Source organism: Oncorhynchus masou, chromosome 16, assembly GCF_036934945.1.
Source record: "Oncorhynchus masou masou isolate Uvic2021 chromosome 16, UVic_Omas_1.1, whole genome shotgun sequence".
Lineage (NCBI taxonomy): Eukaryota > Metazoa > Chordata > Actinopteri > Salmoniformes > Salmonidae > Oncorhynchus > Oncorhynchus masou.
This window is the reverse complement of record NC_088227.1, coordinates 20104273-20116545: the sequence shown is the minus strand read 5'-3', so window position 1 is coordinate 20116545 and position 12273 is coordinate 20104273. Positions and strand designations below refer to the sequence as shown.

Here is a 12273-nt window from a genome sequence, read left to right as displayed (position 1 = left end):
AATGTATAAAATATACAGACCACAAATTACAATTGGCTATACTTAAACTCTTTAACATCATACTCAGCTTTGGCATCTTCCCCAATATTTGGAACCAAGGACTGATAACCCCAATCCACAAAAGTGAAGACTAATTTTACCCCAATGACTACTGTGGGATATGTGTCAAAAGCGAACATGGGAAAATCCTCCGCATTAACAGCACACTCGTGCATTTCCACAGGGAAAACGATGTAAATATTAAATTGGCTTTTTACCAAATTACCATACAACAGACCACGTATTCATTCTTCACACCCTAATTGATAAACAAACTAAGGCAAAGTCTAAAATATACAACATTTTAAAATGTACACCAACAAGTATGGGGTTATGGGGTGAGACGGATGCAGCTTGAACATATCAGCAAATGGTCGAGGGCACTAGAACAGAACCCGACCCTCACCCAACTAGAATCTGAAGTCAAGTGTCTGTTTGCTGATTATCTGGCGCTCCTGTCAACCAACCAAGGAGGGTTTACAGCACCATTTAGAACTTCTGCACAGATTCTGTCATACCTTGGCCCTGACAGTAAATCTCAGTAAGACAAAAATAATGGTGTTTTGCTAGGACCAGTTGCCAGGACCACAAATACAAATTCCTCCTCGACACTGTTGCCCTAGAGCACATAAAAAAACTATGCATACCTGTGGCGCTGATGTTTAGGCCGAGGTAACTTCCACAAGGCTGTGAATGATCTGAGAGACTAGGCAAGAAGGGTCTTGTACACCATCAAAAGACACTTAATTCGACAAATTAGGATTTGTCAACAAAACATACTTGAATCTGTTATAAAACCCATTGCCCTTTTATGGTTGTGAGGGACAAAATGAGACAAACACCCAATTGAGACTTCACGCAGAATTCTGCAAAAACATCATGTGTGTACAACGTAAAACTCCAAATAATGCATGCAGAGCAGATTTAGGACGATACCCGCTAATTATCAAAATCCAGAAAAGAGCTGTTAAATTCTACAACCACCTAAAAGGAAGTGATTCCCAAACCTTCCATAACAAAGCCATCAACTACAGAGCGGTTAACCTAGAGAAGAGTCCCCTAAGCAAGCGGGACAGAAACACATTTAGACCCAACCAAATCATGAGAAAACAAAAAGATAGTTGACACATTGCTCTGTTTTTTTGTTAATTCTTTCCAAACTGGATAGCTATTTGGCCCTAAACAGAGAGTACACAGTGGCAGAATACCTGACCACTGTGACTGACCCAAACTTAAGGAAGCTTTGACGATGTACAGACTGTGAGCATAGCCTTGCAATAGAGAGTCCGCTGTAGGCAGACCTGGCTCTCAAGAGAATACAGGCTATGTGCACACTGCCCACACATTAAGGTGGAAACAAAGCTGCACTTCCTAACCTTCTACAAAATATGTATGACCATATTAGAGACACATATTTCCCTCAGATTACACAGACCCACAAAGAATTTGAAAACAAATCCAATTTGGATTAATTCCCATATCTATTAGGTTAAATACCATAGTGTGCCATCACAGCAGCAATATTTGTGATCTGTTGCCACAAGAAAAGAAAAGGGTAACCAGTGAAGAACACAATTATTTATTTTAACATTGTTACAACACTGTCCATAGCCATAATATGACATTTTAAATGCCTCCATTCCATTGAAACGTTTGAGTATAATGTTTACTGCTAATTTCGGATTGTTTTTCACTTTTGTTTATCTATTTCACCTGCTTTAGCAGTGTAAACATGTTTCCTATGCCAATAAATATCTTTGAATTGAATTGATGCCTATTCTAAAGTGGCTTGTGCAATAACTCAATTTTTCCTTGCAATATTTTGAAACTTTGAAACTTCTCAAACAGTAAAGTCTACAAAATTGTACACTGTTCGTAAAATATTATAGTTTCGGGAAAATAATTGTATTGAGAGAATGTTTCATCGTTGAGTATTTGCAGAATGTCGACACAAATCTATCTCGCTCCATTTTATTCTTCTCCCAGCCACTGGGCTTCCTCTCATCACCATATTTGGTGGTGAGTAGAAACGTCAACCGGATGCTTCAGATTTATATATCCAGTAAACATCTGGCTCATTGTTCTATATATTTTTTTATAACTAAACCAAGACAGACAACAGCCCGTCGTTTCAAATGGGAACAAACAAGCCAAAGTGGACAGAACAAGCAAGGAGGTGTACAGAGCAAAGCACGAGCTAGCGATATCCTATTGGCGCGTTCTAGCATTCAATTGCATATTTCTGTTGGGGAACGCCTACTCTGAAGTGCGCGTGTCCAATAACTAAATTCGCCTTTGCACTCCTAAACAACGCACTTTTTAAAAACTTTGGCAAATGGTAAAGTCTACAAAACTTAGTCCACACTGTTCGGAACATATTGTAGTTTTGGGAACAGAAACCTGTATTGAGATCAAATGTTCTATCGATGAGTAAATTAGCATAACGTCTGCCAATATCCATCTCGTTCAAACTGGACTTCTTCTCACTGCCATATTTGGTAGTGAGTGGAAACGCCAACCGGATGCTTCACATTTATACAACCGGTGAAAAATCTGTCTTATTGTTCTGTCTGTGACTAGTGTGGTAGTGGTGGTCCAATTATAAGACCATTCCAGAAACCTGACTTAACTAATCATAGTTAGTTGTAACAATTTTATAGTTTTCATAGACATATTTACAGTAGTTAGAAAAACCAAGATGCATTTTCTTTGAATTTAAACATTAATTTCAAATAATTCCTGTAACGACATGACGACGCTGTCCCCTACTTCTGAGAAGAGGGAATCAACCAATCAGACCTCGCTTGTCTGTATGGCTAACAGTACTGAAACGATAGTCTATAGCTGCTAGCATTTTTAGGAGGGGCAGAGACATTCTGAGCCATTATCTGGCATTCTTGAAATACAAAGTGGATGCCTCTATGATCCAGCTACAGCGAAATATACCTCTCCGTACAAGGTAAGATACGCCGTAAAGTCACCCTGACCTGAGCCACGGGAAATTATTTCGAGCTACGCTAGCCGGTTTTGGCTAAATGGAGAACTAGCCGCGAGCTAGTGTGTCGCGAGCGGTCTCTTCAAAGATGGTTTCCTACTAACGTTACTATGGTCTCGGTTTAGTCTCTGGGTGCTTAGTGGGTGACAGTCCATACTCCACACCTAGAAGACAATGGGCATGGTGGAAATCCAAGCAACGTATTCTGGCATGGGGTTGAACAGTGTTGGATTGGTTAAATATAATTTATTTTAACGTTTGAACGTTCGCTAGCTAATTGTGACATCGAGTAGCAATCATCGTAGCGAGCTTGTTAACGTTAGCTGCTAAATTACAGCGAAGCAGCCCGTAGGCTTTTGCAGTTGAAACACATTTAGAAGTATCGGTTGATGTCCATCCACCTGTTTCGCATTACTAACCAACACAATCGACCACGTCAAGCATGAATCTGATCATATTAGTTAGCTAGCTAATAGCTAATCACTCCCCAAACGTTGACAGCATTGATTGACAGAAAGCCTACTAACGTGATCCATGTGCGAAGAAAATAGAAATGTTATTACTAGTTCATTAGCTAGCTAAATAACGTTAGATGGCTTACTACATCTGCAGTACTAACGTTAGATCATTCAATAACAATGAATGGGGTAAAGACAGGATGTAAAAATTGTTTGTAATTCTCCATGTGGAGATTAGCAGGGGATTATGGTTGTGCAAGGACACAGCAGTGGTTACACGTTTTCACTGAGTCTGTATCCACTAAATCAGATTTCACAGTCAAATTCCACAGCCACAAAATCTAAATTGGCTACAAACATTTGCTTGTTGGTCTTAATTTATATGGGCAATCCTTAGGTGCTTCATCCATTTTTGGACATATAATTTTTTTTAAGGCAATTATTCGTTATATTATTCAGGAATCAATGGGTACGTATGTCATACCTGCATACGTCCAAAAATGGATGTAGCATCTAAGGATCGCCCATATAAATTAAGAGAGCTATTGTGTGTGACAGATGGCTAGATATATCTATCTCAGCAAAAAAATAAAATATCCCTTCAGACGGTAGGCAAATAAGGTCACAGTTATGAAAATGTAGGACACTAAAGAGGCTTTTCTACTGACTCTGAAAAACATAAAAAGAATGTGCACAGTGTCCCTGCTCATCTGCGTGAACGTGCCTTAGGAGGCATGAGGACTGCAGATGTGGCCAGGGCAATAAATTACAATGTCTGTACTGTGAGACGCCAAAGTCAGTGCTACAGGGAGACAGGGTGGACAGCTGATCGTCCTCGCAGTGGCAGACCACGTGTAACAACACCTGCACAGGATCGGTACATCCGAACATCACACCTGCGGGACAGATACAGGATGGCAACAACTGCCCGAGTTACACCAGGAACACACAATCCCGCCATCAGTACTCAGACTGCCCGCAATAGGCTGAGAGGTGCTTGACTGAGGGCTTGTAGGCCTGTTGTAAAGCCTACAAGCCCACAGTCTCATGACCAGGCAGGACTGACAAAAAGTGCTCTTCACTGACGAGTCACGGTTTTGTCTCACCAGGAGTGATGGTCTGATTTGCGTTTATCGTCGAAGGAATGAGCGTAACACCGAGGCCTGTACTCTAGAGCGGGATCGAGGTGGAGGGTCCGTCATGGTCTGGGGCAGTGTGTCATCGGACTGAGCTTGTTGTCATTGCCGGCAATCTCAACGCTGTGCGTTACAGGGAAGACATCCTCCTCCCTCATGTGGTACCCTTCCTGCAGGCTCATCCTGACATGACCTTGCAGCATGACAATGCCACCAGCCATACTGCTTGTTCTCTGTGTTATTTTCTGCAAGACAGGAATGTCAAGTTAATTGACATGAGAAAATAGCAACTCTACAAATCGCAATGACTACAATGAATAGCTAAATTACTTCGGGAAACTAGGCGTCTGAATGCTTCCCAGCCCATAGTGTTTGGTAGAGTTTGTGCATATATTATGACATTTTGTGACATTGTCGTTTGTTTAGGATTTAGATACTGGTTTTCTCGGCTGTTCGGTCACATTTTTTTTCTGGAGGCAAGCTGAAGTTCAGAGGCGAAGTCTATGCCTCTTTGTCTGTAATTGGTCAACATTAGGGATTCTTCAATAAATTATTTGTCATTCAACTAGAGACAACTCGTTTTCATGAATGTTTTTTTTCATTGAAAAATACTGCACCATATCTTAATTAGATGTAAAATTGCGCTACTAAGATCTCTTCGGCAAAAACGTCAAAATGAATGACTGATTTCTTGTTCTTTTAATTCTGACTTTTTTTGAGGGAGTGTATACTGGCTATGGCGTCATTAAATGGACAAACAGTACTTTTTCCGCTATGTTCTCGTTTTAAAAGGAAAGGTCTTGGAGTGCGAGCACACTCGTTCTGCCAGCCGAGTTTGACTAGGTACCAGCTGAACTGAATGCATGGGTCCGCAGAGCTCCTCATCCTCTCCACTCTATGCTTTTACTAACTGCAAGACATAATTAAGATTGAGGAATCCATTCAATCTCTTATCTGTAGCTAGTAATGTTACAGCTATGGGTTTATGTTGTGTGAGCTAGCTTTTGCATAATGCTGCTGATGATCACACCCTTACAGGCAGCCCTCACTGCCATGTTTCCTAGCAACGTGTAGCTGCTGTGTTTCCACAATCTTCTGTCACAGAAAATATAGCTCAAACTGTTTTCTTTTATTGCCCTTTTGTCAGCAGGTCTATCTATTAGTGAAACAAATTTGGGTCTGTAGTAACATATGGTATGACAATGATATTATTCAATGCATTTGGAAAGTATTCAGACCCCTTGACTTTTTCCACATTTTGTTAAGTTACAGCCTTATTCTAAAATGGATTAAATAGAATAAAAAATCCCTGTCAAATCTACACATAATACTCCATAATGACAAAGTGAAACAAGTAAAGAAATTAAATGCCTTATTTATGTAAGTTTTCAGACCATTTGAGCTCAGGTACATCCTGTTTCCATTGATCACCATTGAAGGTCGCCAAGAGCACAGTGGCCTCCATTCTTAAATGTAAGAAGTTTAGAACCACCAAGACTCTTCCGAGAGCTGACCGCCCAGCCAAGGTGACCAAGAACCTTGGCTGGGCGGTCAGGAAGGTGACCAAGAACCAAATGGTCACTCTGATAGAGTTCCTCTGTGGAGATGGGCGAACCTTCCAGGAGGACAACCATCTCTGCAGATCTCCACCAATCAGGCCTTTATGGTAGAGTGGCTAGACGGAAGCCACTCCTCAGTAAAAGGCAAATGACAGCTGGCTTGGAGTTCTCCAAAGCCAGCTCTCAGATCATGAGAAACAAGATTCTCTGGTCTGATGAAACCAAGATTGACTCTGTGACCTGAAGGCCAAGCGTCACTTCTGGAGGAAACCTTGCACCATCCTTATGGTGGTGGTGGTGGTGGCAGCATCATGCTGTGGGGTTGTTTTTCAGCGGCAGGGACTGGGAGACTAGCCAGGATCAAAGGAAAGATGATTGGAGCAAGGTAGAGAGAGATCCTTGATGAGAACCTGCTCAGGACCACAGAATGTAGCTTAAGAAACAAGGTTTATGGAATTAATAACTTGCTAGTAACAGATGACATTTATATTTTGAATAGATACAGTGGTAGCAATACAAGGTTATAACATTTACAGAAAAGACAGAAGTGCCAGTTGTGGTGGTATTGCTGTTTATATTCAGAACCACATTCCTGTAAAGCATAGAGGATCTCATGTTAAATACTGTTGAAGTAATATGACTACAGGTTCATCTGCCTCACCTAAAGCCCATTCTTGTGGGAAGCTGCTATAGACCACCAAGTGCTAACAGTCAGAATCTGTATAACGTGTGAAATGCTTGATATTGTATGGGATATTAAGAGAGGTATATTTTTCTGGTTGATTTAAATATTGACTGGCTTTCGTCAAGGAAAAGCTTCTAATTGTAACCAGTGCCTGCAACCTGGTTCAGGTTATCAGTCAACCTACCAGGGTAGTTACAAACAGCTCAGGAATGAAATTATCAACATGTATTGATCACATCTTTACTATTACTATTAGGCTGGGCCTAATATAGTGTACAGTCGTGGCCAAAAGTTTTGAGAATGACACATTCATTTTCACACAGTCTGCTGCCTCAGTTTGTATGATGGCAATTTGCATATACTCCAGAATGTTATGAGGAGTGATCAGATGAATTGCAGTTAATTGTAAAGTCCGTCTTTGCCATGCAAATTAACCGACCCCCCCCCCCCCCAAAAAAACAAAAAACAAAAAAAACAATCCACTGCATTTCAGCCCTGCCACAAAAGAACCAGCTGACATGTCAGTGATTCTCTCGTTAACACGTGTGAGTGTTGACAAGGATGGAGATCACCCTGTCATGCTGATTGAGTTTGAATAACAGACTGGAAGCTTCAAAAGGAGGGTGGTGCTTGGAATCATTGTTCTTCCTCTGTCAACCATGGTTATCTGGAAGGAAACACGTGCCGTTATCATTGCTTTGCACAAAAAGGGCTTCACAGGCAAGGATATTGCTGCCAGGAAGATTGCACCTAAATCAGCTATTTATCGGATCATCAAGAACTTCAAGGAGAGCGATTCAAATGTTGTGAAGAAGGCTTCAGGGCACCCAAGAAAGTCCAGCAAGTGTCAGGACCATCTCCTAAAGTTGATTCAGCTGCAGGATCGGGGCACCTCCAGTACAGAGCTTTCTCAGGAATGGCAGCAGGCAGGTGTGAGTGCATCTGCATGCACAGTGAGGCAAAGACCTTTTTGAGGATGGCCTGGTGTCAAGAAGGTTAGCAAAGAAGCCACTTCTCTCCAGGAAAAACATCAGTGACAGACTGATATTCTACAAAAGGTACAGGGATTGGACTGCCGAGGACTGGGGTAAAGTCATTTTCTCTGATGAATCCCCTTTCCGATTGTTTGGGGCATCCGGAAAAAGCTTGTCCGGAGAAGACAAGGTGAGCGCTACCATCAGTCCTGTGTCATGCCAACAGTAAAGCATTCTGAGACCATTCATGTGTGAGGTTGCTTCTAAGCCAAGGGAGTGGGCTCACTCACAATTTTGCCTAAACACAGCCATGAATAAAGAAAGGTGCCAACTAGAGGTCGACCGACTAATCGGAATGGCCGATTAACTAGGGCCGATTTCAAGTTTTCATAAGTCGGAAATCTGTATTTTTGGGCTCCGATTTTATTTATTTTTTAATAATATTTTTCATATACCTTTTATTTAACTAGGCAAGTCAGTTAAGAACACATTCTTATTTTCAATGATGGCCTAGGAACGTTGGGTTAACTGCCTTGTTCAGGGGCAGAATGGCAGATTTTCACCTTGTCAGCTCGGGGAACCAATCTTGCAACCTTACAGTTAACTAGTCCAACTCTCTAACCATTGCCTGCCTGTTACACGAATGCAGTAGGAGCCAAGGTAAGTAGCTAGCTAGCATTAAACTTATCTTATAAAAAACAATCAATCATAATCACTAGTTATAACTACTAATCCGTGTTAGCAGGCAATATTAACCAGGTGAAATTGACATTTCTCTTGCGTTCATTGCACGCAGAGTCAGGGTATATGCAACAGTTTGGGCAGCCTGGCTCATTGTGAACAGTTTAGGCAGCCTGGCTCATTACCAGCCTGCAGTAGCAGGCTCGTAATCATTCATTCAAACAGCACTTTCGTGCGTTTTGCCAGCAGCTCTGTTTATGACTTCAAGCCTATCAGCCTAATGGCTGGTGTAACCGATGTGAAATGGCTAGCTAGTTAGCTGGGTGTGCGCTAATAGCATTTCAAACATCACTCGCTCTGAGACTTGGAGTAGTTATTCCCCTTGCTCTGCAAGGGCCGTGGCTTTTGTGGAGCGATGGATAACGATGCTTCGAGTGTGGCTGTTGTGTTCCTATTGACTCTTTGCATCAACTTCATGTAATTTTCGATAAAAGCCTTTGACACTTATGAAATGCTTGTAATTATACTTCAGTATTCCATAGTAACATCTGACAAAAATATCTAAAGACACTGAAACAGCAAACTTTGTGGAAATTAATATTCTGAAATATTTTGGCCACAACTGTATAAGAGGTCATACAATAAGTTTTGTAGTGATTCCCATGTTGTTGATGTAAATAATATTTGTTGGGCTATGGTGTGTAATTAGGAGCAAACGGATGCAGATGCTGCACTTGACACATTTATGAAAGTGCTTATCCCAGTTACTAATAAGCATGCACCCATCAGGAAAATGACAAACTGTTAAATCCCTGTGGGTTGATGAGGGATGAGACAAAAGGTATGGAAAATAAGTCTGGCTGCACAATCGATTGGCGAATGTACTGAAACATGTGATGAAACTAAATAATAAGAAACTACACTATGAAACAGCACCTCAATGACATTTTGGTAAAAAATGCAAACTCCGCTCCATCATTCATTGAATGATGGGTCATTGATCACAAAACCCACTGATAATGCCAACTACTTTTACATTTAAAAAAATAATTGACAAGATCAGGAAACTTAACTTGATATGCCAGAAATAAACACTGACAGTATACATCCAAGTATTATTGACCAAATTTATGAAAGACCAGCATTGTAATTTTGAGTTCAGTAAAGTGAGTGTGGAAGAGATGAAAAAATTGTCTATTAACAATGACAAGCCATTGGGGTCTGACAACTTTATGGAAAATTACTGGGGATAATAGCGGACGATATTGCCGCTTGTATTTGCCATATATTCAAGGCTACTAGAAAGTGTGTGCCCTCGGGCTTTCCTAAAAAATAGTAAAGCCCCCTTTACCGGCTCAAATAGCCGACCAATCAGCCTGTTACCAACCCTTAGTAAAGTTTTGGATTTTTGGGGGGACCAAATACAATGCTATTTTACAGTTAACAAATTGACAACAGACTTTCAGCATGTTTATAGGGAAAGACATTCAACAAGCACAGCACTTACACAAATTACTGATGATTGGCTGAGAGACATTGATGATAAAAAGGTTGGGGGGGTCTGTTTAGTTAGACTTCAGTGCAGCTTTTTACATTATCGATCACGATATGCTGCTCGAAAAACGTATGTGTTATGGCTTTACATTCCCTGCTATACTGTGGATAAAGAGTTACCTGTCTAACAGAACACATAGTGAGTTCCTTAATGGAAGCCTCCAACATAATCCAGGTAGTATCAGGAGTTCCCCAGTGCAGTTGTCTAGGGCCCTTACATTTTTTCAGTTTTTACTAACGACATGCCACTGGCTTTGAGTGAAGCCAGTGTGTCTGTATGCGGATGACTATACACGTCCGCTACTACAGCGACTGAAACACAGTGGCAAGGAATAAGTTCATCCTAAATATTTCAAATACAAAAAAAGCATTGTATTTGGGACAAATCATTCACTAAACCCTAAACCTCAACTAAATATTTTAATAAATGTGGAAATTGATTGAATTCAGACTGTAATGGTCAAAACATATTGATACAACAGTAGCTCAGACGAGAAGTCTGTCCATAATAAAGAGCTGCTCTGCATTCTTAACAGCACCATCAACAAGGCAGGTCCTAATACCCAACCTATAGACAGAAACTAAAACAGGAAACGAACGTGCTCATGTCTGTTCAATGCTGGTCCGACCAATCTGATTCCAGGCTTCAAGATTGCTTCGATCACGTGGACTGGGATATGTTCCGGATAGCATCAGTCAACAACATTGATGTATACGCTGATTTGGTGAGCGAGTTTATTAGCAAGTGCGTCACTGATGTTGTACCCACAGTGACAATTAAAACCTTCCCCAACCAGAGACTGTGGATTGATGGCAGCATTCGCGCTAAACTGAAAGCGCGAACCACTGCTTTTAATCATGGCAAGGCGACCGGAAACATGACCGACTGTAGATAATACAAGTTATAAACATGGAATTACAGATATACCTCTCCTTAATGCAACCGCTGTGTCAGATTTCAAATCAACTTTACGGAAAAAGAAACGCATGCAATAATCTGAGACGGCGCTCAGAACAATAGAATAATAGCCTACATGTTGGAGTCAACAGAAACCAGAAAATACATGATAAATGTTTCCTTACCTTTGATGAACTTCATCAGAATGCAGTCCTAGGAATCCCAGGTCCACAATAAATGCTTGATTTGTTCAATAATGTCTGTTATTTATGTCCAATTAGCTACTTTGGTTAGCACGTTTGGTAAACAATTCCAAAGTCACAAAGCGCATCCACTATAACGTGACAATGTCCAAAAGATCCGTAACAGTCAGTAGAAACATGTCAAACGATGTACTGATTCAATGTATGTAATGTTGTTTACATACATCTTGAATAACATTCCAACCGGAGAATTAGAATGATTTCAAATGAGCGGTGGAACGCAGGTCCTTCCTTTGTGAACGCACATAGTGAAAGCATGGTCAACTTGTGGCAGTGGTGACTACTTCCTGTCTCATTCGACCCCCCCCCCCCCCCCCTTGACATTAGAGGCATCAGACAAAGTTCTATTGACTGTTGACATCTAGTGGAAGGCGTAGGAAGTGAAAACTCATCCATCTCTCGCTGTAATTTCAATGAGAGCTAGGTTAAAAATCTGCCACCCCCAGAAAAAATCCAAACAGGAAGTGGAATTTCTCAGGTTTTTGCCTGCAATATAAGTTCCGTTATACTCACAGACATAATTCAAACAGTTTTAGAAACTTTTACATTTACATTTAAGTCATTTAGCAGACGCTCTTATCCAGAGCGACTTACAAATTGGTGAATTCACCTTCTGACATCCAGTGGAACAGCCACTTTACAATAGTGCATCTAAATCATTAAGGGGGGTGGTGAGAAGGATTACTTATCCTATCCTAGGTATTCCTTGAAGAGGTGGGGTTTCAGGCGTCTCCGGAAGGTGGTGATTGACTCCGCTGTCCTGGCGTCGTGAGGGAGTTTGTTCCACCATTGGGGGGCCAGAGCAGCGAACAGTTTTGACTGGGCTGAGCGGGAACTGTACTTCCTCAATGGTAGGGAGGCGAGCAGGCCAGAGGTGGATGAACGCAGTGCCCTTGCTTGGGTGTAGGGCCTGATCAGAGCCTGGAGGCTCTTCAGAGTGTTTTCTATCCAATACTACTACTAATAATAATAGGCATATATTAGCAACTGGGACTGATGAGCTGGCTGTTTACAATGGGCACCTTTTCATC

At 41.3% G+C, this 12273-nt stretch overlaps 1 protein-coding gene across 3 annotated transcripts in view; it reads left to right on the top strand.

Moving 5' to 3' along the window:
• Positions 1–2628: 2628 nt before the first annotated feature.
• LOC135557629 (dnaJ homolog subfamily C member 5-like) overlaps positions 2629–12273 on the top strand; it is a 31530-nt gene continuing 21885 nt past the window's right edge. For 2 of the 3 annotated variants that reach the window (XM_064991089.1, XM_064991090.1), the window contains exon 1: positions 2629–2998. The gene's annotated coding sequence lies outside the window, so the exon portion shown is untranslated. The remainder of the gene's footprint in view (positions 2999–12273) is intronic. The other variant, XM_064991091.1, reaches the window with a different exon arrangement.